The 27972-nt window shown below is 42.9% G+C and overlaps 1 protein-coding gene and 1 long non-coding RNA gene across 4 annotated transcripts in view; both read right to left on the bottom strand.

The window, feature by feature from the left end:
• ERGIC2 (ERGIC and golgi 2) overlaps nucleotides 1-13722 on the bottom strand; it is a 45265-nt gene extending 31543 nt beyond the window's left edge. The window contains exon 1 of one of the 3 annotated variants that reach the window (XM_065554209.1): nucleotides 13704-13722. The gene's annotated coding sequence lies outside the window, so the exon portion shown is untranslated. Of the gene's footprint in view, nucleotides 1-11557; nucleotides 11923-13703 lie in introns of those variants that run through there. The other 2 variants (XM_008178865.4, XM_008178864.4) reach the window with 2 other exon arrangements.
• A 2308-nt stretch (nucleotides 13723-16030) lies between these two features.
• LOC135983767 (uncharacterized) lies at nucleotides 16031-26003 on the bottom strand. Its single transcript, XR_010601546.1, has 3 exons — nucleotides 25917-26003; nucleotides 25617-25758; nucleotides 16031-16461 (listed from the first exon to the last, which is right to left on the bottom strand). It is a non-coding gene; the product is annotated as an uncharacterized LOC135983767 (long non-coding RNA).
• Nucleotides 26004-27972: the final 1969 nt, after the last annotated feature.

The raw sequence follows: 27972 nt of genomic DNA, 5'->3' as shown, positions 1-27972 counted from the left end.
AAGTTGAACTTACAAATGTAGAATTATATTAAAAAAACTGCATTCAAAAATAAAGTAAAACTTTAGAGCCTACAACTCCACTCAGTCCTACTTCAGCCTATCGCTCAGACCAACAAGTTTCATTACAATCCGCAGGAGATAATGCTGCCCGCTTCTTGTTTACAATGTCACCTGAAAGTGAGAAAAGGCGTTCGCATGGCACTGTTGTAGTTGGAGTCACAAGATATTTACATGCCAGATGCGCTAAAGAGTCATATGTCCCTTCATGCTTCAACCACTACTCCAGAGGACATGCATCCGTGCTGCTGAAGGGTTTTGCTTGAAAACAATCCAAAGCAGAGCAGACAAACGTATATTCATTTTCATTATCTGAGTCAGATGCCACCAGCAGAAGGTTGATTTTCATTTTTTTGATGGTTCAGGTTCTGTATAGAGCATAGAATATCAGGGTTGGAAGGGAGCTCAGGAGGCCATCTAGTCCAACCCCCTGCTCAAAGCAGGACCAATCCCTGTAGTTTCTGCATCGGAGAGTTGCTCTTTTAAGACTTCTAGAAAGCATGCTCCACACCCCGTTCCAATCAGATTTTGGAAGGCACTTCAGATTCTTAAACCTTGGGTTGAGTGCTGTAGCTATTTTTAGAAATCTCACATTGGTACCTTCTTTGCATTTTGTCAAATCTGCTATGAAAGCATTCTTAAAACGAACATGTGCTGAGTCATCATCTGAGACTTCTGTAACATGAAATATATGGCAGAATGCAGGTAAAACAGAACAGGAGACATACAATTCTCCCCAAAGGCGTTCAGTCACAAATGTAATTAACACACTTTTTTTTTAAACTAGCATCATCAGCATGGAAGCATGTCCTCTGAAACGGTGGCCGAAGCATGAAGGGGCATCCAAATGTTTAGCATATCTGGCTCGTAAATACCTTGCGAACGCCTGTTCTCACTTTCAGGTGACATTGTAAACAAGAAGCGGGCAGCATTATCTCCTGTAAATGTAAATAAACTTGTTTGTCTTAATGATTGGCTGAACAAGAAGTAAGACTGAGCGGACTTGTAGGCTCTAAAGTTTTACATTGCTTTGTTTTTGAGTGCAGTTATGTAACAAACAAACAAACAAAAATCTACATTTGTAAGTTACACTTCCACAATAAAGAGCTTGCACTACAGTACTTGTGTGAGGTGAACTGAAAAATACTATTTCTTTTGTGTCTCATTTTTACAGTGCAAATATTAGTAATAAAAAATAATAATGTTAAGTGAACACTGTGTTGTAATAGAAATCAATATATTTGAAAATGTAGAAAAACATCCAAAAATATTTAATACATTTCAATTGGTATTCTATTGTTTAACAGTGCAATTAATTGCAATTAATTGAGTTAATCACGTGAGTTAACTGCGATTAATCGACAGTCCTAATAAAAACTATTAACGATATATATGAAAAGATGCATTGTTCTTTTTCCTGAACTGTATTATTTGGAGAGTATTTTATAGGTTCCAATAAAAATTACCGGGCAAATCCTTCCCCAGGGATACAAGCACTGAGAACACTGAACACAGTGGAATTACTGTGATTTCTCTGTGCTAGCATTACAAATATTTCTACAGTTTTACAGTGCCTCAGCACAAACAAACATTGCTGCACAGAGAGACCCACACAAGGAAGAGAGTATATGATACTTCAAAGAGGGAAAAAGGAGTGGCAGGAGGAAACTGACAGAAGAATTTAAGCTAGTGGTTCTCAACCTATTTACCGTTCTGGACCGCATATGCTACTCTCTGTGTTATGTGGGCCACATCCATACAATATATATAGTATCAGAGGGGTAGCCGTGTTAGTCTGGATCTGTAAAAAGCAAGAGAGAGTCCTGTGGCACCTTTAAGATCCATCCGATGAAGTGGGCATTCACCCACGAAAGCTTATGCTCCAATACATCTGTTAGTCTTAAAGGTGCCACAGGACTCTCTCTTGCTTTTTACAATATATATACACTGTATGGCCATGAGAATGTCACAAGGGTCGCAGCTGTGAGCCTGATTGGGCTGCAAGCGGCCTGCAGGCTGTGGATTGAGAACCACTGATTTAAGCAGTCTTTATACATCATAAAAGAGCATAAAGGACATTAACCCTTTTTTAGAGGATTTGGAGTTTATCTTTAAAGCCTCAGTTCTGCAAAGGTCTATGCACATGCATAACTGCAATTCATATGGGACTACTCCTGTGCGTGTGCAAGTCTTCGCAAGACCAGGGCCTAGGGCTGCTGGTACAATAATATCAAAAAGGGTGGGATGCATTAATCAAAAGGAAAATGTGGGCTGAATATCAGGAGAAATTTGCTAAGGATAAGAACTGACACAATGAGCAATAGCCTTCAAAGAAAAAGGATGGAAGTCAAATGCATTTAAAACTAGACTGAACAAAGCACTGGTAAATTTTTCCAGTTGATCATTTTAATCTCAGGATTGTTTCCTTCTCACTTTCAGGGCTTCAGTCTCTCCCCTGCCTTGTATTTTGTGTAGTCATTTGCATCTGCGATGCTATCAAATCAGAATGGTAGGGCTGGATTTTCCTTCTCATTTACACCAGTATTACTCAACTGATTACTCTACAGTGTTAGTAGAGAATTGAGCCCATAATGTAAATGGCTATACAAGGCCCCTGGAGAATCAGGCCCTTAAACACTGCAGAAGTCACCCATACTGATTTCAGTTTTGAAAGGAAAAAGTAAATTGGTTAATAGATTTCAAAGGGTGTAGACACGTTGGGAGAAGTGTACAGTACCTGGCACAAAGTGCCTACCTGTGGAACACAGACACTGACAGCCAGCTCCTAAGCAACCAGAGGAGATAGTGAACAGGAGCAGCAAACAGGGGAGTTTTGCCAAGGAGTTTAGAGAGGGAGCATGAAAGCTAGATAGAATATTTATTAGACTATAAACTTAGAGTAATAAATGCCCCCCTCAAAAAAAAAAAAAAAAAACCTGCAAGAGTAAAAATAATGCAGGCAGAAGTGCAGCAGCAGAGTGGACTGAATACAGCATGTATGATCACCTGAGTTGTGGGCAGGTGACATGTGTGTGCATTTGGTGCAAGCAGCTCCGTTGCCCTCTGAGATAAGTATGGGTTTGAGACAAGTGTGGCTGAACTAGGGGAATAAGGGAGACATAGAGGTACACAGACAAGACCTTCTGGGCCACATTAGAGCAGTCTCACTCCCAGTCTGACAGCCACTGTGCTATTGAAGAGGATGTAAGTCTTGGGGAAGGAGAACATCAAGCTAGGAAATGATCCCACAGTTGGGACCATCCCTTCAGATAATGTTATGGTATCTTCTCACACTGAGGATACCTCTCCAGGGGAGGGGATCCCTGTTATTAGGAAGAGACAGGCAATAGTAATCAGGGATTTGACCATTAAAATATAGATAGTTGAGTTTGCGATGACTGGGAGAATTACATGGTGGATTGCCTGCTGGGTGCAAAGGTTGCAGACCTCTCAAGACATCTAGACAGATGTATGTGCAGTGCTGGGGAGGAGCTGATGGTTGTGGTACATTTAAGTACCAATGACATAGGGAAAGGTAGGAATGAGGCCCTAGAGGCCAAATTTAGGTGACTAGGTAGGAGATTAAAGTCCAGTGGCATTCTTGAAATGGTTCCAATGCCATGCACAGCGCCAGTTAGAAAGGCAGAACTGAAGGATCTCATCGTGTGGATGAGATGATCATGTTCAGAGGAAGGACTTAGGTTTATTAGGAATTGAAGAACCTTTGGGGAACAGAGGAGCCTAGACAGGAAGGATGTACTAGCCAGATTATTAGCACGTAAAAATAAAAAGGTCATAGTGGCATTTTAAAACTAAGGGTTGGTGGGAAAGCCGACAGATGTAGAGAAGCACACAGTTCGGGCAAACATATTCCTTAAGGGAGGATTTACTAAAGGATATACTCTATATCTTAGTAAAGAGGAGAGGATAGAAGTTGATAGAGTACAGGTAGGAGCTGAAGAGACAGCCAAATGAAGAGAAAGAAAAAAAAAAAAAAAAAAAAGAGTCCCATTCAATTACATCACATGAAGGCAGACAACTAAATAGTGACACATTTTATAAGTGCTTGTATATAAATGCATGAAATCTAAGATGGGTGAACTTGAGTGCCTGGTATTAAATGAGTATACTGATATAATGGGCATCACAGAAACTTGGTGGAACAAGGACAATCGATGGAACACAGTAATACCAGGGTACAAAACATATAGGAATGACAGAGTAGGTCATGATGGTGGGGGAGTAGCATTATATGGAAAAAAAGAAAGCATACAGTCAAAAATAGTAAGAGTCTTAAATGAATCAAACAGTATCATAGCATTGCTATGGATGGAAACTCCATGCTTGAATAATAAGAGTATAGCAATAGGAATATACTACCGACCACCTGATCAGGATGGTGACGGTGACTGAAATGCTCAGGGAGATTAGAGAGGCTACAAAAACAAAAATCTAATAATAATGGAGGCTTGCAACTATCCCAATATTGACTAGGAACATGCCATGTCAGGGCAGGATGAAGAGATAAAATTTGTAGATATTTAACTTAAAATAACAGGAGTACTTGTGGCACCTTAGAGACTAACAAATTTATTAGAGCATAAGCTTTCGTGGACTACAGCCCACTTCTTCGGATGCATAAGTGGGTTGTAGTCCATGAAAGCTTATGCTCTAATAAATTTGTTAGTCTCTAAGGTGCCACAAGTACTCCTGTTCTTTTTGCGGATACAGACTAACACGGCTGCTACTCTGAAACCTAACTTAAAATAGGAACTACACAAAAATGAGGCGGCTAGTTAAATGGGAATTAAAGGAATAGTCACAGGAGTGAAATGCCTAAAAGCTGCATGGACACCATTTAAAAACACCGTAATAGAGGCTCAAACTATACGTATACTCCAAATAAAAATAAATAAAAAAAAAAAAAACAGTAAGAGGACCAAAACAATGCTACCATGGGTAAATAATAGAGTAAAAGAGGCAGTTAGAGACAAAAAGACATCCTTTAAAAACTGGACGTCAAATCCTATTGAGGAAAATAGAAAGGAGCATAAACTCTGGCAAGTTAAGTATAATTAGGCAGTCCAAAAAGAGAATGTAAAGAGCAACTAGCAAAAGAGACAAAAATTAACAGCAAAAAAAAATTTTTTTTTAAATACATCAGAAGCGTACCAAACAATCAGTGTTGCCACCACACAATCAAGGTGCTAAAGGGAACACTCAGGGAAGACAAGGCCATTGCAGAAAAGCTAAATGAATTCTTTTCACCCATCATCACTACAGAGGATGTGAGGGAGATTCCCACACCTGACCCATTCTTTTAAGATGGCAGATCTGAGGAACCATCCCAGATTGAGATGGCAGTAAAGGTGGTTTGGGAACAAATTGATATATTAAACAGTAATAAGTCCCCAGGACCAGATGGTATTCACCTAAGAGTTCTGAAGAAACTCAAATATGAAATTGCAAAATTAACTGTGGTATGTAATCTATCACTTAAATCAGCCTCTGTACCAGATGACTTAGGACAGCTGTTGTAATGCCCATAATTTTAAAAAAAGGATCCAGAAGTGATCCTGGCAATTACAGGCCAGTATGCCTATCTTCCACACCAGGCAAACTGGTTGAAACTATAGTAAAGAACAGAATTATCAGATGCATGGATGAACACGATTTGTTGGGGAATAGCCAACACAGCTTTTGAAAAAGGGAAATCATGCCTCACCAATCTATTAGAATTATCTGAGGGGGTCAAGAAACGCATGAATAAGAGTTCAGAGTAGCAGCCGTGTTAGTCTGTATCTGCAAAAAGAACAGGACATCCGAAGAAGTGGGCTGTAGTCCACGAAAGCTTATGCTCTAATAAATTTGTTAGTCTCTAAGGTGCCACAAGTACTCCTGTTATTTTAAGTTAAATATCTACAAATTTTATCTCTTCATCCTGCCCTGACATGGCATGTTCCTAGTCAATATTGGGATAGTTGCAAGCCTCCATTATTATTAGATTTTTGTTTTTGTAGCCTCTCTAATCCCCCTGAGCATTTCAGTCACCGTCACCATCCTGATCAGGTGGTCGGTAGTATATTCCTATTGCTATACTAGTACTCCTGTTCTTTTTATGAATAAGAGTGATACAGTGATACAGAACAAGGTCCCTAACCAAAGGCTCTTAAGCAAAGTAGGAAGTCATGGGATAAAAAGGAAGGTCCTCTCATGGATCAGTAACTGGTTAAAAGATAGGAAACAAAGGGTAGGAATAAATTATCAGTTTTCACAGTGGTGAGAGGTAAATACGATGGTCCTCCAAGGATCTGTACTGGGATCAGTACTGTTCAACATATTCATAAGTGATCTGGAAAAAGGGGTAAACAGTGAGGTGGCAAAGTTTGAACACGATACAGAATTATTCAAGATATTTAAGTCCAAATTAGACTGTGAAGAGTTACAAAGGGGTCTCACAAAACTGGGTGACTATACAACAAAATGGCAGATGAAATTCAATGTTGATAAATGCAAAGTAATTCACATTGGAAAACATAATCCCAACTATACATACAAATTGATGGAGTCTAAATTAGCTGTTACCACTCAAGAAAGAGATCTTGAAGTCATTGTGAATAGTTCTCAGAAAACATCTGCTCAACGTGCAGCAGCAGTCAAAAACGCTAACATTCTGTTAGCAACCATTAGGTAAGGGATAGATAAACAGAAAATATCATAATGCCTCTATATAAATCCATGGTACACCTACACCTTGAATACTGCATGCAGTTCTGGTCTCCCTATCTCAAAAAAGGAAAAATTATAGGCAGCCAGTTTAAAACAAACATAAGGAAGTACTTCTTCACACAATGCACAGTCAGCCTATGGAACTCATTGCCAGGGGATGCTGTGGAGGCCAAAAGTATAACTGGGTTCAAACAAAAATGAGATAACTTCATGGAGGATAGGTCTATCAATGGCTATTAGCCAAGATGATCAGGGATGCAACCCCATGCTCTGGGTGTCCCTAAACTTCTGACGGCCAGAAGCTGGGACTGACAACAGGAAATGGCTCACTCGATAAGTTACCCTGTTCTGTTCATTGCCTCTGAAGCATCTGGCACTGGCCACTCTCAGAAGACAGATACTGGGTTAGATGGACCATTAGTCTGGCCCAGTATGGCCGTTCTTATGACGTTATCCAAGGGGAACTGAGCATCTCACAATCTTCAGGCATAGAGTTGCTTGATGACTAATGGACACATTCTCTGCCAGGGATATATTTTGATCAGTACTAACCTTTCAGTCAGTATCAATACTGCCTCAGAGAAAAATTCTAGAACTGCATCAGTTCCCTTTCAAAAGGATTGAAACTGGAGATCATTCTACCAAATATCCAACACTTACAGAGCAGAAAAAAGACAGACTAAAAAATTCTATGTATCCCTGAACCCAAAGCCTAAGGAAACCTGATAAACATGTGGGAAAAGACAAGCCACGATATAGAACATGAATACAGAGTTACTCTCATTTCCAATATTTTAGAGGGCAGAGCAAGTTCATCAGACAAGGGAATCTCAAAGTGAGTAAAGTTTGAAAAGACAACTGCATTCCTCTTGGTATTAAATAAGGTATTTAAATTTAAGAAAGAGAGAGAACTAAAAATTAGAAGGAACGGAAAACAAATGCGTGGAAAAGGGAAGTAGCTCCAGTCTTTCAGGGCTCTGGAAAAAGCTGACTTGTAAAGGGGGACACGCAGAGGAACACAATTAAGTTCTCATTGAATTCTGGTCGTCTATCTTGGGCATTTTGATGTCCCTGGTGCTATTTGGACAATGATTAACTGGATTGACAGACAAAACGGAAATCACAGAAAAAAAGAGCAACATCTGCTACAGTAGGGCACAAGACTGGGACAAATATGACTTCACGTGACTTGCATTCTCCTTATCCTGGAGCCAGCTGGCTCCCAGTGCAAGTTACAGCATTCTTACGGCTCTTATGTCCAGCAGCCAATGCCATAAGGTACCATTCTGCAGCCATAGATTATCTTGACCCAACCCCCTTTGCCCCCTGAAATGTTCCTTACAATGGGGACTAGAAGAAGCAATAGTCAGAGAGAAGCAGTGGTTGGCTTTACATCACCAGGGACCTGGATCTGCCAGATTACTTGATGCATCACCAGCAAGGCCACAGGTTTTTTTAAGACACAGCCATCGCCATAAAATTTTAATGGAAACAAAATATTGCAGTAAGATTATTTTCCTGAATCCAAGATAAAACACTTTAACTGTAATAACATATTTAATTGCATTATGCTAACTCAGCATACACACTAATCATAATGCATTTGAGTACTGAGGTACTTATGCAGGCTATTGTTCATCAGTAAGACTCAAACAGTCTTAAATCTGTGCTCTTTCAAACACACCTCTAAGCGACTGCAGCCTATCAGCAACTGCCAAATTACCTTCATCAGCCTGTTAGATAAAGGGAGTGGAGACGAAGGATGACGTCTACCTGGCAAAGACTGAAACATGTCAGAGGTTTATTATGCTCGAAGCGAAAGAACTGACCCTTCCCTACTGTCTTCTTTCTACACAAATTTAGTTAACTACAGTATTTAACAAAACCCACACCACAATTTGAAAATAGGATTCACCCCCCCATCTAAACAAAAAAGTAACAGTCTTGCTTTAATAAATAAATAAATAAATAAATAAATAAAATAAAATAGGTGATTTGTGCAGCCCCTGGTACGGGGGGGGGAGAGGGGGGGTGGCGCGGAAGGGAAGTCATCTAAGGTCTCAAATCTGCAGATTTTAAGCAAGTCACAAAGGAAACAGGACACAGGACAGAGAAAACAATTTCCGAGAACTAGGATGTTATTATGCAGTTTAGCCCAGTAACAGATATATACGTTCACACGTATGTGTGTGTGCACAGCCTGGAATACTGTAACTACGCTGAAGATGTCAAAGGGAATGATAGAGGCACATGGGAGATGAACAAACAATCAAATTACGAAGCAAGTTTGAGAATTCTCTTCATCACACTTTTCTTTAAAATGAAAATAATATTATTATGCACTTGACTTTAGGGTCAAATCTGAAAACTGTAGGTGGAATGCGTAACAGCAACTTCAAACTCCGACAAGAAGGTCAGTGATTCGACACCAGGCAAACACTGTACCAGTGAATTTAACCCCAAAAACTATTGCAACAGCAGCAGACAGCGACGTGGGGCTCAATTCATTAATGTTAGCGAGGCACTTTGAGACTGTCAGTGAGAAGGGGCAAGCAAGATGTGTTTAGGACTATTATTATTCTTGGGGAACTACAAGAGCCACAAACATTCACTAAGCCAGGGGATAGGGGGGGCGGGGAGACAAGAAAGATGGGAGATGGCAAAACAGGGATGAAGGGAATGCACAGAGGAACGAGGAGGAAGATGAAAGATGGGACAATAAGAAGATGTGGGAGGAAAAAGAATGAGGTGAAGGGGTGTGCAGGAGATATAATCTGATGCTCGGGGCGGAGGGGGGGGGGGGAGTGGTAGGGAAGGGGAGGCTAGGGTCAAGGAGGACATATGGGGGAAGGGAGCTAGCCAGGGCTAAGAAGGGGATCTTTGGAGAAAGAGAAAAAGATAGGGGCAAGGGATTAAAAAAAGGAGAGGAAGGTTACAGGTGGAGGGAGTGGGAGGGGCTGAGAAAGGGATATGGGAGACAGCAGGATATATAGGGTGAGGAGAAAGGAATGTTGGGGGGAAGACAGAAGCAGGGAAATGGGAGTGTCAGGGATATAGGGGGCTCAGGGTGGGAAGAAGAGACATGGTGTGTTGGGGATACAGAAGTTTCAGGGTGAGAGGCAGCGACACAGGGCTCAGGATGAGGGGTCCAGGGGGCAGGAGGATGCAAGGGCAGAGGGCTCAGGGTGAGGAGGGACTTGGGTTTGGGGTAGGGAAGGGGATTTGGGGGATAGGTGGGGAGGGGGCTCAGGGTGAGGAGGGGTATGGGGCTGGGGGATAGCTGGGGAGGGGGCTCAGGGTGAGGAGGGGTATGGGGCTGGGGGATAGCTGGGGAGGGGGCTCAGGGTGAGGAGGGGTACAAGGGGTGGGGGATAGGTGGGGAGGGGGCTCAGGGTGAGGAGGGGTACGGGGGTTTGGGGATTGGTGGGGAGGGGGCTCAGGGTGAGGAGGGGTACGAGGTTTGGGGAGGTTGCTCACGGTGAGGAGGGGAACGGGGGTTTGGGGATAGGTGGGGAGGTTGCTCAGGGTGAGGAGGGGAACAGGGGTTTGGGGATAGGTGGGGAGGTTGCTCAGGGTGAGGAGGGGAACAGGGGTTTGGGGATAGGTGGGGAGGTTGCTCAGGGTGAGGAGGGGTACGAGGGTTTGGGGATAAGTAGGGAGGGGGCTCAGGGTGAGGAGGGGTACGGGGGTTTGGGGATAGGTAGGGAGGAGGCTCAGGGTGAGGAGGGGTACGGGGGTTTGGGGATAGGTGGGAGGTTGCTCAGGGTGAGGAGTGGAACGGGGATTTGGGGATAGGTGGGGAGGGGGCTCAGGGTGGGGAGGGGTACGAGGGGTGGGGGATAGGTGGGGAGGTTGCTCAGGGTGAGGAGGGGAAGGGGGGTTTGGGGATAGGTGGGGAGGGGGCTCAGGGTGAGGAGGGGTACGAGGTTTGGGGATAGGTGGGGAGGGGGCTCAGGGTAAGGAGGGGTACGAGTGGTGGGGATAGGTGGGGAGGGGGCTCAGGGTAAGGAGGGGAACGGGGGTTTGGGGATAGGTGGGGAGGGGACTCAGGGTAAGGAGGGGTACGAGGGGTGGGGGATAGGTGGGGAGGGGAACGGGGGGTTGGGGATAGGTGGGGAGGGGAACGGGGGGTTGGGGATAGGTGGGGAGGGGGCTCAGGATGAGGAGGGGAATGGAGGTTTGGGGATAGGTGGGGAGGGGGCTCAGGGTGAGGAGGGGAACGGGGGTTTGGGGATAGGTGGGGAGGGGGCTCAGGGTGAGGAGGGGAACGGGGGTTTGGGGATAGGTGGGGAGGGGACTCAGGGTGAGCAGGGGTACGAGGGGTGGGGGATAGGTGGGGAGGGGGCTCAGGGTAAGGAGGGGTACGAGGGGTGGGGGATAGGTGGGGAGGGGACTCAGGGTGAGCAGGGGTACGAGGGGTGGGGGATAGGTGGGGAGGGGGCTCAGGGTGAGGAGGGGTACAAGGGGTGGGGGATAGGTGGGGAGGGGGCTCAGGGTGAGGAGGGGTACAAGGGGTGGGGATAGGTGGGGAGGGGGCTCAGGGTGAGGAGGAGTATGAGGTTTGGGGATAGGTGGGGAGGGGGCTCAGGGTGAGGAGGGGTACGAGGGGTGGGGGATAGGTGGGGAGGGGGCTCAGGGTGAGCAGGGGAACGGGGGTTTGGGGATAGGTGGGGAGGGGGCTCAGGGTGAGGAGGGGTACGGGATTGGGGGAGCTGGGGGACACCGGCGGTGCTGTGGGGCAGAGCGGCTGAGAACGGGGAGAGGCGCCTACCTCGCGGCCTGCCCGGATCCCGGCCAGCCAGTGACCGGGCGGCGGCGAGCTCTTCCCCGCGCTCGACTCTGGCAGCCCCGTGGCCCGTGTCTGCGTCTCCGGGTCTGGAGCGGGTGTCCTCCGGGCCAATGAGAAGGCCGCGCGTGCCCTACTGCCAGCAAGCTCCGAGACGGGGCGGCTGGAAGGGACCGAGAATGTGCCTTTCTAGCCCTCCGCGGAGGCCGCGCTCTATGGTTCTGCTCCTCGCTTCCAGCAGGGGCGTTCCCGCCTCCCTTCCTGCCTAGTGTCCTGCCCTACACACCCGGCCCGGCCGGGTGACGGGGGCCGCCCGCTGCTCCTGCTGGAGCCGGGATCCAGCCGCGATTGAACCGATTGACAGTAGCAGCCACCGCTCCTTGTCTACTGACTTGGGGGTCGCGTTTCCAGCCCACGCCTTCCCTCCCCCCGAGGGCTGGAAACAGCTTCTGTTTTTGTTTTTTTAAAGAGCTGCGATTCTTACAAAATCCCAGGACTCCCGGAGCTGGGGGGGGCTAAAGAAAATCACCCAATAGCATGAAACGCTTGATAAGAACATGAGCGTTGTTGGCAATGCAGCAACCTGCCGTCAGCTCCTGTCCCCCAGTCCTGCTCCCTTCCTGGCTGGGCTGCTGCTAGTGAGGGAAAGCTGGGACTAGCCACCTCCTCTCTACTGGCTGCCCCACTGTGTTGCAGGGGTGAGCAGGGCCGGCTCTAGGTTTTTTGCTGCCCCAAGCAAAAATAATTTTGGCTGCTCCCCTGTCCCAGCCCTGGGCTCCTCACCGCACCCCCCTGCTGACCAAACCCTGGGCTCTCCCCCCCAACCCGCACCTCCCTGCCATCCCAGCCCTGGGCTCTCCCCCCACCCACCTGCACCCTCCTTCCACCGCAGCCCTGGGTCACTGGTAACTCACTCCCAGGGCAGGTCATTCAGCAGGAATTTTAGATGTGCACAGAACACAGAAGGATTCGCAAAAAGAACAGGAGTACTTGTGGCACCTTAGAGACTAACAAATTTATTAGAGCATAAGTTTTCATGGGCTACAGCCCACTTCTTTGTATGCACGAAAGCTTATGTTCTAATAAATGCGTTAGTTTCTAAGGTGCCACAAGTACTCCTGTTCTTTTTGCGGATACAGACTAACACGGCTGCTACTTTGAAAACAGACAGGATTGGTTCCCATATGGTTACAGAACTGCAGTAAAGTGAAACAATTTTCAGCTTGTGTGATTGGAGGATAGCTGGATGCAAATTATAAGACTGTCCTCCATAAATGAAGAAAAGTTGAGGTGCCTTTATTATTCTTTTGTTCCATTCTTTCTTTCTATGGGGAATTTGCCAATGCAATATCACTGTCTTCCTTTTAAACAAACAAACAAACAAAAAGGCAATGGCTGTTGAAAATAGCAATTCCAGTCCTAATAACCACTGGGAAGCATTTCTTGCTCAATTTTATCCTACTTTTTCTACAGCAAGTTACAGTGGATCAGTATATTTGATTTGGGAGAAATGAAGTAACAGCTGCCCAAACTGAGCTTGAGCACTCCTGAATTTTGAGGTGTTCAAATCTGGAAGGCAGGTGCTGGGGAGGGGGGAGCACGGCAGCATTTATGCAGCAGTGTGTCTGGCACTGCGCAAAGCCAGACACGCAGGTCTGAGTGGCACGGTAAGGGGGCTGGGAGGTTGGAGAAGGGGTAGGGGGTTCCGGGGGGCAGTCAAGGGACAGGGAGCAGGGTGGGTTGGATGGGGTGGAGGTTTGGGGGGGCAGTCAGGGGCAGGGAGAAGGGGGGGTAGATGGGTCAGGGGTTCGGGGGGGCACGCAGGGGACAGGCAGCAGTTGGATAGGCATGGGAGTCCCAGGGAGTTGTCAGGGGACAGGTAGGAGGTGGGGTCCTAAGGGGGAACTTGGGGGGGATTCTCAGGAGGGGGCAGTTGTGGACAAGGAGAAGGGAGGCTTAGATAGGGGGTGGGGTCCCGGGAGGGGGTGATCAGGGGACAGGGAGAGGGGGGTTGGATGGGTTGGGGTTTCTGTGGGGGGCAGTCGGAGGGAGTGGATGGTGGCAGGGTGGGGCTACCCTCCCTCCCTGTGGAATGTCCTATTTTTTTAATGTTAAAATATGATATCCCTACCCTTCACAGTGCAGCTCTCCATTCACAGCAGCCTGTAGCATGAGGTCTCAGCTTCCTCACTCCCTCCCCCTCTTTCCTGTTGGTAGTGGCCAAGGGAATGCTGGGAAACGTAGTTCTTTCCCTGCTCCAGGGCTGGCTCTATAGGCAGGGAGCTAACCAAGGAACTACAGCTCCCTGGGCCCCCTGTTGGTTCTCAGCCGCCATGCTGGATCCCTGCCGCCCCTGCAAATGGGCTGCCCCAAGCACGTGCTTCCTTTGCTGGTGCCTAGAGCCGCCCCTGGGGGTGAGGGCAGGGGCGTCTCTAGCTTTTTTGCCGCCCCAAGCACAGCAGGCAGGTTGCCTTCGGCGGCATGCCTGTGGGAGGTCCCTGGTTGCATGGATTCGGCGGCATGCCTGCGGAAGGTCCGTCGGTCCCGCGGCTTCGGTGTACCCACCGCTGAATTGCCGCTGACTCCGCGGGACTGGCAGACCTCCCGCAAGCATGATTCCCGTTTCCTTCCTTAGTGTCCCCCTTTCCAGCTCTGACACCACAGAGTCTTGCCTGTGTCCCTGTTCCCATTCCCTGTTCCCAGTCCTGCCCCTTAGCGAAACATGATTTTAATTCCCCCACCCCCATTCCCTGTTACATAAGCACATAAGAACGGCCGTACTGGGTCAGACCAAAGGTCCATCTTCCTGATTGACTGCAGACTATATAGTAAAACTTGAGTTCTGGTTAGCTATACCTTAACCAATCATTTTACTGAAATTTAACTAACCAATCCTAACACATTGTAACATGATTATTTAACCAATCATATTCCATCACCTTAATTGATTTACACTAAAAAAAATTAATTATACAGCAAACAAAAACAATCACAAAACCAAACAGAGATTATACAGACAAACAATAGGAAAGTGGAGACTACAGTAATAACACAATATAGAAATGAGGATTTTACACCCCAACTATTGATAAGTGAGTTCTTGCCAGACAGGATGCTATCAAACTATTGAAATCTTTTAGGCTCTTCCCTTTCTCTGGAGGTGATAGATCGGATCACCTTTTTAACAGCCCCAGATTGCCTTATTTTAATGTAACTAGTTTGAAATGTGAGGATGTGACCTTTTGCTTCCCAGCTTATGGCTGCCTCTCCTGCTTAGCCAAAGGCCTTACTTAGCCTAAGAACAGAGCCTTAGACTGTTACAGTAAAAAAAGGCCCTATACAGGCAGGCAGAGATTTTGTTGTTTTTTTTATATACCTCTATAACTAGCTAAATAATAAACATATACCTACATTCTTAAAGTATAGGCCTTTGCAAACAGACCTGAATATCTATAGCCTAACAGCTGCGTTAATGCAAGTGTGCAGGACTATTAATCACATCCTGCCAAAAAGGACTGTGACTCTTAGCAATGTGTGTGAAATAGCGGATGGCTTTGTGAAAATGGGATTCCCTAACTGTGGTGGGGCAATAGATGGAACGCATATTCCAATTTTGGCCCCAGACCATCTTGCGACGGAGTACATCAATAGAAAGGGGTACTTCTCCATAGTATTGCAGGCGCTTGTTGATCATCATGGGCAATTCACTGACATCAATGCAGAATGGTCTGGGAAGGTGCATGATGCACGCATCTTCAGGAACACTGGCCTGTACAGAGAGCTGCAAGCAGAGACTTTCTTTCCAGACCAAGATTACAGCAGAGGACGTTGAAATGCCAATAATAATCATGGAAGACCCAGTGTACCCCTTACTCCCAGGGCTCATGAAGCCTTACACTGGAAACCCGGACAGCCAAAAGGAGCACTTCAACAATAAGCTGAGTAGGTGCAGAATGACCGTGGACTGTGCATTTGGTAGATTAAAAGCATACTGGCGATGCCTTTATGGCAGGTTAGATCTAAGTGAGGAAAACATTCCAATGGTCATAACTGCCTGCTGCATAGTGCATGATCTTTGTGAGGCAAAGAGTGAAAAGTTTGCACAGGGTGGAGTGCCGAGGCAGATCACTGGGCTGCTGATTTTGAGCATCCTAATACCAGGGTTATTAGAGGGGCACAGTGGGGGGCAATTCGAACCAGGGAGGCTCTGAGGCAACATTTTGAGAATGAGAACCAGTAATGTGTATTTCTAGACAGCAATCTACCATGCTTCATTAATTTGAATTTTGTTTGTTTGCCTAACAATTGTGACAATTCCTCGGTGGGATTTGCAGTAAGCAAATGATTAAACTGCATGTATATGTTTTACTAGCAGCGGCAATCATAATTTGTAGGACACAAATAAAAATTGGTTATCCTTCAGAGAGTTTGTTTTTATTAAACACCAATAAACACACTCAAAAGGCTTGGTGGAAAGGGTGATAGCAGTGCCGGCCAGTGTAGGCTCTCATAGCTGCCCATAAGTCCAGCTATCATTTTGGAAACTGTCTGAAGGGGTGGAGTCAACGGGGTATCGAGATGCTCCAGGAATTTGCAAGAAATGGGTGGGCAGAGTTTGGGGAGGGCATGGAACACAGTTCTGAATCGACTGCCATGGGTGGTGGGAAGGGTGAGCACACATCTATTCTGACAGTAGCACGGTTAGGGACTTCAGCATCTCTGTTTGCACCTCCATGACTTTTATCATCCGCTCCTGGGCCTTTTGTATGAGCTCCTAATTCTCCTTTCTGCCCCACCTTTCCATGTCTCTCCACTCCCTATATTCTCTTTTTTCTGCCTCAGAGGATTGCATCACTGCCCGGAACATGTCCTCCTTGCTGTGCTTTGGCCTGTAGAAGCACAAGAAACAATACACAGAAGCATGATTGTTAGTTCAAGTATCAGGGGGTAGCCTTGTTAGTCTGTATCTACAAAAACAACAAGGAGTCTGGTGGCACCTTAAAGACTAATAGATTTATTTGGGCATAAGCTTTCGTGGGTAAAAACCTCACTTCTTCTTCTATGCATCTGAAGAAGTGAGGTTTTTACCCACGAAAGCTTATGCCCAAATAAATCTGTTAGTCTTTAAGGTACCACCAGACTCCTAATTGTTAGTTTAGTTACAGCATCGAAACAGTGCAGTAAAAGTAAAATACAACTCTTGTAACATACCAATCAGTTTCTCACTGACCCTTGGCAAGCACACAGCTCAACAAACACCCTAGTCATGGTGAGTTTGGCCTGGGTGGATGGGGACAAAGAGTGTTGGTGATGATTCAAGGGGATTGGTGCAGGTGACAAGGGACAATGCTTAGTCTAAACCAAATGAGGTTGTAACTTGTAAATGATTTGTAAATTACTGATTGTTAGTTGCATCTGAGATTTAATAGTGAAATAGCTAATTTGAAGTTGTCCCTTTAATTCACAATAGAGTTTTATTGGCTAGTTGTAGGACATGGGGTAAATAGGTCACTGATCTGAATCCCTGTTTTAATTACAGTTGCTGTATTGTGAATCCTAAATTGTCACTGCTAGACTAATATGTGTCTGTCTTCATAGACAGAATATCCAGTAGTCAATAATATAAACATTTGTTTCTTTTGACTTTACTGTCAGTTTTGAGGAAGTACTTCTGTAATTGAATAAACGGTTAACATGAAGACATGATGTTAGCATTTAAACAAAGATATTTACACAGGTGCACTTGGGAACATTGTGGCCTCCAATACATATTAGACAACTACAGTTTTATTCAATATTCTATGAAACTATGTTTCCTTGAATAAACAGTTTGGCATTAATAACTATTGTTTTCAAAAGTTCCTTTGAAGTTGCATATACATAAATTGCACCTACAAATCATCTAAGACAATGGTTTTCTCTCCTTTGTAGTCTAATTAATTATTACAGTTACAACTGATTATTTATTAGGCTTCAACATACTGGTCACAGATAATGGGTTCTGTTCCAGTTTCTACTTGGAATTTGATTAGAAGATAAAATTTGGTGAAGCACACATAGAAACTTTATAGACAAAGGTAATCAAAATAATAGAAAAATCAATCTACATAATGATAAGAATAAGATTAGTAAAGCAATTTCCTGTATTGTTCATACTTAAATCTTACATTGTGGAGACCATAGCTAATTCATTAAATAGATCTGTATTAGGGTCAAACACTGGCAGTGAAGTAATGAATGACACATGCAAGAAATTAAACACAATATAGTTTTCATTTACACAACATGACTTATGGTTGGGATGTGCTGTCACAAATGCCTATTTTCTTATAATACTTAGGGATAATTGATTGCATATGGCAAGATACTTAGATTCTTTTGTTTCTCTTTAAGAGACCATCCTAGATTATACCAATTTAATAACTGTTTATCTTTTTTTTCTCAATGTAAGTCTATTAAAGTTGTGATAACTATATTTAAGACATACTTCTTTAACTACCACCTTTAACACAATTGTTTTTGTTTACCTTTACCCAGTTGAATACCTATTCAATACAGGCAAGACATAGGCATGGGAGCATTATACATTGTTAAAGAAGTTTAATTGATTCCATCCAAAAAGGGAACATTGTCCCATAGTTTGGTTATTAAAGTTCCCTATGATGTCATATATAAACAGTTTTCATCGTATGATGTGACTGTTACCATTGCCGCAGGTTGCATCTGTTGATTTTGATTGATGTGAAACTGAATATTAGTTCTAAAAGTTGCATCTTGATTGCTCCTTTCAATGAGGGCTTCTTGTTCTATATACAGAGCATGTACATTTTTGCTCAGCTTCAGGCCCAAAGCAAATGTTTTAGCCAGGCCCTGACTGGTGATCACTTTATTACAGTGGTTCCCAAACTGGGGTTCGAGAACCCCTGGGGGTTAACGAAATGTTACAGGGGGTTCCCTAATGGCGGACAGAGCTGTCCCTAGGGACCCCGGGCACCACAGGGCCAGCAGCCCAGAGCCCCTGGACTTTCAAGAGCTAAGAGGATCAAAGCAAGCATATCTATCACACTGAGGAGATTTAAACTTCAAGACTCCTTATAAGAAATGGAAAGGGAGGTGGATATTTTTTGCTGTTTTTAAAATTAAATAGGCAGAAAGTATTGTTTTAAAATTATTATAATGAACAAGTTTAAGCTTTGTTGTAACGTGCATTGTTTGTTTGGACTGCTCAAGACCTGAATACTTGTTTAGGAGGAACTCTTTGAGTTGTCTTCTTAAATACCTTCATGCTGTTTCACATCTGATACTCCTTGATGAAACATAGGAGCCTTGTCTTATAACAAGCTTATTCAAAGTGATACAAGCTACGGAAGTGAGATCTTGGAAGAGTGTTGCCATTTTCATAATGTAATAAAAATACTGTAATGATAAATAAGAACATAAGAATGGCCCTACTGGGTCAGACCAAGGGTCCATCTAGCCCAGTATCCTGTCTTCCGACAGTGGCCAGTGCCAGGTGCCCCAGAGGGAATGAACAGAACAGGTAATCATCAAGTGATCCATCCCCTGTCGCCCATTCCCAGCTTCTGGAAAACAGAGGCCAGGGACACTTAATAATAAATAGTGTGTAATAAGCATGTCATAAAAACAAATTTTATATTTCCAAGATCACTACTTTTATAATTTATACTCAGGTAAAGGAGAAAATCCCTGGAAATATTCATTTTTAGGAGGGTTTCAGAGTAGCAGCCGTGTTAGTCTGTATCCGCAAAAAGAACAGGAGTACTCTCTAAGGTGCCACAAGTACTCCTGTTATTTTTAGGAGGGGTTTCGCTAAACTTGACATTTTAGTGAAAGGGGTTCACAGGTTGTTAAAGTTTGGGACCCACTGCTCTATTGAGACTGATGATTAGGAGAAGCAGCCCAACCACAATTTGGAATTCATCTTTTGCTTTTGTAGGACTATTTGACACCTGTGGGGACAGATCTTTTTCCGGGTACAACTTTATTTAATTTGCATGGTAAAACTTTTATACATTTTGTTTATTCTACCATCCCAGACAACTATTGGTGGTATGGGATGTGGAATTGTTGCTGAATGTCTAACAATTATAAACAAACCTAAAAGACCATATGTTTAATATGTGGGTTATTTGACTGGATTTTATTCTTTCTGGGAGCCCCTAGAGAGAGAACAACTGTTTAACCAGTGCCTTATCAGTTTCAGAAGTTGTGTTAGTTTTTCCCTTAAAAGTTTTCACCCACTTTGAAAAAGAGATCTACTACTACCATCAAATTTGTATGTGTGTGTAGAAGATAGTTATGTTAAAATTCATTTGGAGGGTTTAATTGGTTCCCTGACATTTTTTAAAGGGAACATTCTACACCAAGAGTTTTAACTGCTGAATTGTTTTTATAATATTTTTATTTTTATTTTGTAAGGCTTTTAAATTAGAGACTAAATTTTTCTGACTTTCTTTAATTGAAGACATTGGATGGGAGTGACAGGCTGGCTCACAAACTTTTGAAAGTCTGTTTACATCACGTCCCCTAGCATTCCCTTTTTGTCTAATACATTAGCTTTTGATTGATTTGGACATACAAAGCATCATAGGCACCAACGTCCCCTCTACCCCGGGGGGTGCTCAACCCCCCCCCTCCACCCCAGGCCCGCCCCCACTCTACCCCTTCCCCCAAACTCCTGCCCTGCCCCACCTCTTCCCACCCCTGCTCTGCTCCCACCCTGCCTCTTTCCGCCCCTTCCCCCGAGCATGCCCCGTCCCCACTCCTCCCCCTTCCTCCTGGAGCCGACCTGCATGCTGCGAAACAGCTGTTCACAGCGGGTGGGAGGCGCTGGGAGGGAGGGGTGAAGTGATCAGCAGGGCTGCCAACAGGGGAGAGGTGCTGGGTGAGGCAAAGGGGGGAGCTTGGCTGCTGGTGGGTGCTAAGCACCCTCTAATTTTAATCCGTGGGTGCTCCAGGGCTGGAGAACCCACGGTGTCGGCGCCTATGCAAAGCATCCATTTATAATAGGGCTGTCAAGCAATTAAAAATTAATCACAATTAATCACGCTGTTAAACAATAAAGAATGCCATTTATTTAAATATTTTTGGATGTTTTCTACATTTTCAAATATATTGATTCAGTTACAACACAGAATACAAAGTTTACAGTGCTCACATTATGTTTATTTTTGATGACAAATATTTGCACTGTAAAAAACAAAAGAAATAGTATATTTCAATTCCCCTAAAACAAATATGTAGTGCAATCTCTTTATAATGAAAGTTGAACTTACAAATGTAGAATTATGTGCAAAAAATAACTGCATTCAAAAATAAAACAATGTAAAACTTTAGAAGCTACAAGTCCACTCAGTCCTACTTCAGCCAATCGCTCAGACAAACAAGTTTGGTTACAATTTGCAGGAGAGAATGCTGCCCATGTCTTGTTCACAATGTCACCTGAAAGTGAGAACAGGCATTTGCATGGCATTGTTGTAGCCGACATCGCAAGATATTTACATAACAGATGCGCTAAAGATTCATATGTCCCTTCATGCTTCAACCACCATGCCAAAAGACATGCATCCATGCTGATGATGGGTTCTGCTCGATAACAAAGCAGAGCGGACCAACATATGTTCATTTTCATCATCTGAGTCAGATGCCACCACTAGAAGGTTGATTTTCTTTTTTGGTGGTTGGGTTCTGTAGTTTCTGCTCTCTTAAGACATCTGAGTGCTGTAGCTGTCTTTAGAAATCTCACATTGGTACTTTTGCGTTTTGTCAAATCTCAGTGAAAGTGTTCTTAAAATGAACAACATGTGCTGAGTCATCATCTAAGACTGCTATAATATGAAATATATGGCAGTATGCTGGTAAAACAGAGCAGGACACATACAATTCTTTCCCAAAGAGTTCAGTCACAAATTTAATTAACACATTGTTTTTTTAAAGAGTGTCATCAGCATGGAAGCATGTCCTCTGGAATGGTGGCCCAAGCATGAAGGGGCATACAAATGCTTTGCATATCTGGCACATAAATATCTTGCAATGCTGGCTACCAAAGTGCCATGCGAACGCCTGTTCTCACTTTCAGGTGACATTGTAAATAAGAAGAGGGCAGCATTCTCTCCTGAAAATGTAAACAAACTTCTTTGTTTGAGTGATTGGCTGAACAAAAAGTAGGACTGAGTGGACTGAGAGAAGAGTGAGGGGAGATTTGATAGCAGCCTTCAACTATCTGAAGCAGGGTTCCAAAGAGGATGGAGCTAGGCTGTTCTCAGTGGTGGCAGAACAAGGAGCAATGGTCTCAAGTTGCATGTGGGTGGTCTAGGTTGGATATTAGGAAAAACTATTTCATTAGGAGGGTGGTGAAGCACCTAGGGAAGTGGTGGAATCTCCATCCTTAGAGGTTTTTAAGGCCTGACTTGACAAAGCCCTGGCTGGGATGATTGAGTTGGGTTTGGTCCTGCTTTGAGCAGGGGGTTGGACTAGATGACCTCCTGAGGTCTCTTCCAACACTAATCTTCTATGATTCTATGACTTGTAAGCTCTAAAGTTTTACATTGTTTTGTTTTTGAGTGCAGATATGTAACAAAAAAATCTACATTTGTAAGTTGCACTTTCATGATAAAGAGATTGCACTACAGGGCTTGTATGAGGTGAATTTCTTTTGTTTATGTTTTTACAGTGCAGATTTTGGAATCACTGTATAGAGCACTGTATACTTTGTATTCGGTGTTGTAATTTAAATCAATATATTTGAAAATGTAAAAAAAATCCGGAAGTATTTAATACATTTCAATTGGTATTCTATTATTGTTTAACAGTGTGATTAAAACTGTGATTAATCGCGATTAATTTTTTTGAGTGAATCATGTGAGTTAACAGCAATTAATCGACAGCCCTAATTTATAGTGACCTTTTATCTTGCAAACATAAAGGAGTTCACTAAAACAAGAAGCTAAAACACTAATATAAAATAACAAAGTGACATAATTGAGAGGTGAACCATTTGAACAAACGAACCCGCAAAAATACCAGAATGATGAAAATGTATAAGCGCAATGCATATCAAAATGACTTTGAAAAGAATCCAATAAAATATCAACTGAGGATGCACTACAATAGAACCTCAGAGTTATGAAACCTTGGGAATGGAGGTTGTTCATAACTCTGAAACGTTCGTAACTCTGAACAAAATATTATGGTTCTTTCAAAAGTTTCTAACTGAACATTGACTTAATACAGCTTTGAAACTTTACTATTGTCATAACTATAAAGGGAAGGGTGTAATAGCTGTCCTGTGTATAGTACTATAAAATCCGTCCTGGCCAGAGACTCCAAAATCCTTTTCCCTGTAAAGGGTTAAGAAGCTCAGATAACCTGGCTGGCATCTGACCCAAAGAACCAATATGGGGACAAGATACTTTCAAATCTTGGGGGGCGGGGGGGGGGGGCTTTTGTTTGTGCTCTTTGTTTGGGAGTTCGTTCGCTCTTGGGACTGAGAGGGACCAGACATCAATCCAGGTTCTCCCCATCTTTCTAAACAAGTCTCTCATATTTCAAACTTGTAAGTAAAAAGCCAGGCAAGGCGTCTTAGTTTTACTTTGTTTTCTCAACTTGTAAATGCACCTTTTACTAGAGTGTTTATCTTTGTTTGCTGTACTTTGAACCTGAGACTAGAGGGGGGTCCTCTGAGTTCTTTAAGTTTGATTACCCTGTAAAGTTATTTTCCATACTGATTTTACAGAGATGATTTTTACCTTTTTCTTTAATTAAAAGCCTTCTTTTTAAGAACCTGATTGATTTTTCCTTGTATTTAGATCCAAGGGGGTTGGATCTGTATTCACCAAGAGTTGGTGGGAGAAAGAAGGGGGGATGGTTAATTTCTCCTTGTTTTAAGATCCAAGGGGTTTGGATCTGTATTCACCAGGGAATTGGTGATGGTCTCTCAAGGCTACCCAGGGAAGGGAATTAGCTTTGGGATGGTTGCAGCGGACCAGAGCTAAGCTGGTAGTTAAGCTTAGAAGTTTTCATGCAGGCCCCCATATTTGTACCCTAAAGTTCAAAGTGGGGATACAGCCTTGACAACTATGCAGAAGATAAAAGCTGCTTTTAACCATCTTAATTTAAATGAAACAAGCACAGAAACAGTTTCCTTACCTTGTTAAATCTTTTTTCTTAAACTTTCCCTTTTCTTTTTTTAGTAGTTTATGTTTAACACAGTACTGTACTGTATAGTATTTGCTTTTTTTTTTTCCATTTCAGCTGCCTGATTGCATACTTCCAATTCCAAATGAGGTGTGTGGTTGATTGGTCAGTTCGTAACCCTGGTGTTCATAACTCTGAGGTTCTATTGTGTAAAAGTCCACTCTTGCCAATTCAGTGTATGATGAAGTATATGTTGTGCATGTGGCTTTCTGCAACAACTTTGATTACTATTAATTGAATCAACCTATAACTTACAAGCCCAGACACCTTAGCATATCAGTCACAGATTGATCGAAGGTGGCTCTCATCAGATCAGGCCTAAGGTCCCAGACACTCCCCGGTTTGGGGGGTGATAGCTTTGATAATTACCGCAATATCATGTTATTTAGCTGGAATCTTTTGTATTTGTATTAAAATAATTTGATTTAACAATTTACAACACAGATAACCAAACAATATATACTGTTATATTTTAAAACATTTTAGTTACAACACACTTATAGCTATTAATTCTACATTAATATTGTGATGTTTTTGTTTTTAATGAACTTAAAAATTTTAACCTGGGTTTTGCCGAACAATTGGCCATATTCCTTAATAAAACCAAATCAAAATGAACAAATAATTTAAACAAAATATTGATCAATTTAAAAAAATGTTTATAATAAAATGATACATTACAGTAAATATACCTATATTTATGACTGACATTTGCAAAATAACTGAACTATCATTATGTGAGGTGATCCTGATTAACCCACATAAACCGAGGAGTCATTCCTGTGCTAGGTTCCAGACAATCCACAAGCCGGGAGCCGTTCTGGTGACTCTCAGGCCGATATATAAACTTCATGAGAGAAACAGTAGCTCAGTCTGCTCAGTATTACTTCATGGCTTGGAACTCTCCCCTGCCTAATAGTAATGACAGACTCCACAGGCCTTAGCCTCCTCCACCCTTGTCCTTGCTCCAACCTAACTCTCAGCCCTTCTCTTGCTTTGTTCCCAACCTATTCTTGACTCCTGATTCTGACTCTAACCTTTTGGTTCTGGTTCCAGGTCATTGCACAGACCACTAGGTCTGACCCGCCACATCTTTTTCTGACAATTACAATAATATAATAGTAGTGGTTATTTCCTGATAATATTGAAATAGGGTCGTACCACAAAAAGTTGTATTTTTATATATTTGTGTGCAAAAAAATGTTTTTGTTACAACAAAATAAACCCCCCCAAATTTAAAAAAAATAGTTATGACAAAACATAACTGACAAAGGAAAAAGTTTCAACATTGCAATGTTTAAACATATAAAATAAAATATGAAAACTTACGTTTACTTGGGCACCATATATTTATAAATAACAAAGGATTAAATACATAATGCAAACCACTAAACAATTCATTGGACATTACAGTTTAGAGCAGGTTTAGAAAACTTGAGGATTAAAATTAATTGCCCAATCCTTGGTTAACATCTGCATTGACCAATAAAGTGAGTGGGCACTGGAAATCTGTTAATTTTTAAACAAGATGATACCTAGAAAAAACTGCTTGAATTAACAATGCATTTTAGCTAGATCACACCTTAATTTTACCGGTTAAAATAAGTTAAACTATTTAGTTAGGAGTCAAAGGTGCTTTTTGTGAACATTCATATGCTGTAAGAAAACAAATAATTTAGAAAACGATAACAACACATGCTTTATGAAGAGGAAATAAAAAGGGAATTATAAAAAATTTTCAAGAAATAAGTTTAGATACGTTCATAGAAGTGATGAATTGGGATCTATAATATTAATTGTGATTTATTTTGTGAATAACAAAGGTTACCATGTTTTCTTTGGTAGAGACTTCATCACTTCCTTGAAAGGATGATTTCTTCATAAAGCAAAAAGGCTATAAGTTGCTGGTTTCTTCACCACAGCCAGGGAGGCTGAGTCCAGAATTGTGACTAGCTTGATTCCTAAAACTTCTGTGATAATAACACACAACAATTGATTAATTACATTAAAAATACACATATGAATAAATAAGAAATTTGAATGCAACAAGGTCTGTAGCTCTGATACGTTGGTCAATACAAATGTGTAAGGAATGAAACAATTTATATATATTAATACTTTAATTTACCTAAGAGTTTATACTTTTGCTTCTTTTTTTACTTCTTCTTCTTTCTACTTGCCATACTTTGCAGGTCAGAGAGATAATGAGTGTGTGTGTGGGGGGTGTTACCCTACTTTCACTTACTTATTTACCTTTTATATTTACATAAGGAAATACCTTGTTTAAAGAGATATCCAACTTATAACTTACTGATATACCCAAAGGGTATTAAATTACAATGACAAAGTGTTAATTGTCTTTGTTTAACTACATCATTGATTTATGTGCATCAAATCTTATTTTAAATCAAATTTAGGTTAAAAGCTATTCTTTTTTACTTTTTATTATTATTATTTATTACAGACAGAGTGCCAGAGGTATTTCCCTTTTTTTCCAATTTAAACTATGTTTTTATATAAACCGTTTTTAACTCCATGACAGCTGGTGGTTCTGTCTCATGGGTTACAAAATGTATAGCTACAAAGCCCCTAAGACCTGTAAATACCCAAGCTTCCAATATTGTTTGATAAACAGAGATTCCTTCTTTTATATATTAGTAATTGTATTAGTTATTAGTATAGTGATTAGTCATTAATATTTTATATAATTAGTAATAATTACATATGTAATTAACTATAAATACATTATGATTATTGTAACCCTTCTGTCAGGTGGAGCCAGCAGCAACAGAGGCTAGATTAATATATGGAGATATACCTATCTCATAGAACTGGAAGGGACCCTGAAAGGTAATGGAGTCCAGCCCCCTGCCTTCACTAGCAGGACCAAGTACTGATTTTTGCCCCAGAGTCCCTAAGTGGCCCCCTCAAGGATTAAACTCACAACCCTGGGTTTAGCAGGCCAATGGTCAAACCATTGAGCTATCCCTCCCAGTTCAGTATCTAGGGGTTCCTTTTCAACAATACAACACAAAACTGGCTCAAGCCCTCACCCAGTGACCTGGGATAATTACACACCACCCCCTGGGCACCTCTGAGAGGCAATACTTCCCCTCTTGCAAGCACAGAGTCTGAGTGTAGCAAAAACTTTTAATAAAAGGATGGAATTACCTCAGCATTAGTTTGGGAAAACACCACAACTAGGGTTCATAAACAAACCATGAGCAAAAGACCCACCCCCAAGTAAGTTGGGCATTGTCCTTTTCCCCTCAGGTTCTTAAGCCCAGCAATCCAAAAGTCCTTTTAAAGTGCCCGTCCCTTCTCTGTATCCTACTCACAGTTGCTGTCCTTGGCCAGTGCAGCCCCAGAGTTCACCTCCCAACCTGTGTGGAGGCTGGGAATAAGGAGGCACCTTACACACTCCACTGCTCAGGCACTTGCTTGTCCCCCCAACGGCCAATTGCCACACTGCTGTGGGGCTCTGGTCTGGCCCTGGCCCTCTCCACCAGCCTCCCTGCTGGCTGCTTGCTGTGCCTCTCCAGCAGCTGTCCACTTGCCAAGATATCTTCAGGTCCCCACACACACTTAGTGGTTTCAGCTGTTAGTGATGGAGCCTCACTGCTAGTGTACACTGGGCAGTCTCTTGCAGTAGAGACACTATCCCAAAGTAGGTCTAATACATAGACCTAGATATCAGTGATTTCAGCTCTGCTATGTGTAACAAGACCCAATTAAATCTAAACTAGTTCTTTTATTATACTATGGAGAGAGGAGGAGTCTTAAATAAGGCCCACACCACCAGATACAAGTACTTATCCCCACCCTCTCTTAACTCATTGGGCTTTGGAACCCATGTCTCCTGCCTAGTGAGTGCTATTCAGTTGAGGGTGAGTCCCTCCATTGGGGTATGTCAGGTACAGTTCTGCTGCCCTCGGGTCGCACAACAAGGATAAAAACCCTTTATTACTCCTGCCCCAATAACAAGGAGAGTGGGGATCTGACACCAGCCACAAGGGATCATTTGGGCAAGCAATCCCATCATGCTGAGCACCTAGGCAGGGTGGGTGTGTCCATGCAAATGAGATCAGCTTCTGAATTCTTTTTCCACAGCTCACCACTAGATGTCAGGGGAGAGCTCATTCAGATCCAGCACCCTGCCTGGGCTTAATCCTGCACTGTTGCTG

This window comes from Chrysemys picta, chromosome 1, assembly GCF_011386835.1.
Source record: "Chrysemys picta bellii isolate R12L10 chromosome 1, ASM1138683v2, whole genome shotgun sequence".
In the NCBI taxonomy this organism is placed as follows: domain Eukaryota; kingdom Metazoa; phylum Chordata; order Testudines; family Emydidae; genus Chrysemys; species Chrysemys picta.
This window is presented reverse-complemented; position numbering and strand designations above follow the sequence as displayed.